This window comes from Bactrocera latifrons, unplaced genomic scaffold (genome assembly GCF_001853355.1).
Source record: "Bactrocera latifrons isolate USDA-ARS-PBARC rearing strain unplaced genomic scaffold, ASM185335v1 scaffold_0, whole genome shotgun sequence".
NCBI lineage: Eukaryota > Metazoa > Arthropoda > Insecta > Diptera > Tephritidae > Bactrocera > Bactrocera latifrons.
The window spans coordinates 953192-954796 of record NW_017534406.1 but is presented as its reverse complement, the minus strand read 5'-3'; the positions used below and the strand labels follow the sequence as shown (position 1 = coordinate 954796).

The 1605-nt window shown below is 32.5% G+C and overlaps 1 protein-coding gene across 1 annotated transcript in view; it reads right to left on the bottom strand.

The window, feature by feature from the left end:
• LOC108976062 overlaps positions 1 to 1605 on the bottom strand; it is a 31762-nt gene that overhangs the window by 29431 nt on the left and 726 nt on the right. The gene's annotated exons all lie outside the window — the stretch shown is intronic.

The following is a 1605-nucleotide window of genomic DNA, read 5'->3' as shown; positions in this document are numbered from 1 at the left end:
AAATGAAAATTAAAAATAAAATTTCAAAAATATATGAAATTATTTGTTTTTCCAGTTGAAAAATATTTATACACATGTGCATTGTCAATTTTGCTTGTGGCTCTTATCAAGTATTTTATTTCCCTTCATTCAAGGTCGTTGCACTGCAAGGACTTTTACTTTAATGCTGTTTTGCGCATTTTACTTTTACGTATTTGTTTATCCGCGTTGACATTTATTTTTAAAACGTTACGATTCACGTGAAAACGTCTCGTTTTATTGMCATTTGTTGTTGTTGTTAATTGCTTTTTACCTTATTTTCCTAAATTCCAGTATATTGACATAAAAATCAAGAGGTAAATATTGACAAACAATGATTTTTATTGTGATTGAGCAGCAGAAACGGTCTTCAGTAGCTTTTAAAACCATACAGGGTGGTACAAAAATCTTTTGTGTTGTGTTTTAAGAACATTGATTGCGCATATGGAATAGATATTGCATATTTTCCTAATGCTGCTAAAAAAAAGAGTTCTTGTATGAATGGCGGAGAAGGTTCCTTACAATTAGAATACATAAATATTTTCTTGTAAGCTATTTCGTTCTTTATTACAGTTTTTCCTTTCCTCGCTTTAGTTGTTTAATTCTAGAAGATAAAGAGTGAGAGCAGACATTCCATTTATATTAAACAATTCATTAAAAATCGTTCATATAGAAGGACCCGTTCGATACCAATGATATTTAAGACAAGACTACTTTCCTATTGTGCGACTTCTTCAATTCTACAACCGCTGGTGTAGGCCGATGACCGCGCCGTTAGTTCTGATTTCTTCAAGTTGGACAAAGGCTTACTAGTACAGGAAATATGTAAGCCGCTAAAAGCAATATATAATACAATGAAGTTTCCGAAAGTAATGCATGCTTTTTACTCAAGTGTCGAAAGGAATGCGTCATGGTTGTTGGCCTAATGAAAGGTAACAACCTACTGGCATCACACTTACTATGCTGAAGTATCTTAGCTAGAACACGTCTTAGATATCTAGAAGTTTCGCAGTTCAAGAAGAAATAATATTAGAAATCAAGCACTCCTAAAGTTCGCAAAAGCTTTGACATCCCCAGATCTTTATTGAACTGAACGCCCATCGAGCATTACAATAGCCAATAGGTCTATCATATGTACGGCGTCACAGTAGGCGACCTGTGTCTTTATTTATGAAATCAATTTTGAAATTGAAATTTTCGTAATAACTTTCATTTTCTTTCGCGTAAAACCTATAAAAGATATTTGTACATTTGTTGCGTAATATTTCCAGTATGGATATGCACAACAACAGAGACCATAAATGCCAAATAGCTAATGGAAACTTTTACCTAGTTGGTTCAAAAAACACTTTCTTCGATACGTGCGCATTCCTTATAAGAAAATCGGAATAGAAAATGTTTTTTCGTCGTATGCATGTAGAAACCACAAAAACGAAAATGGCCCACAACAAGGCAAGTCAATGAAATGACGAAAGAATACAAATTAGATAAATATACTGAAAAAAAAAAAACGTGTTCCCACTGAGTAAATGGAAATTATTGAGTAATATAAATTTAAAGGTAGGTACAAAAATAATATTTAATTTA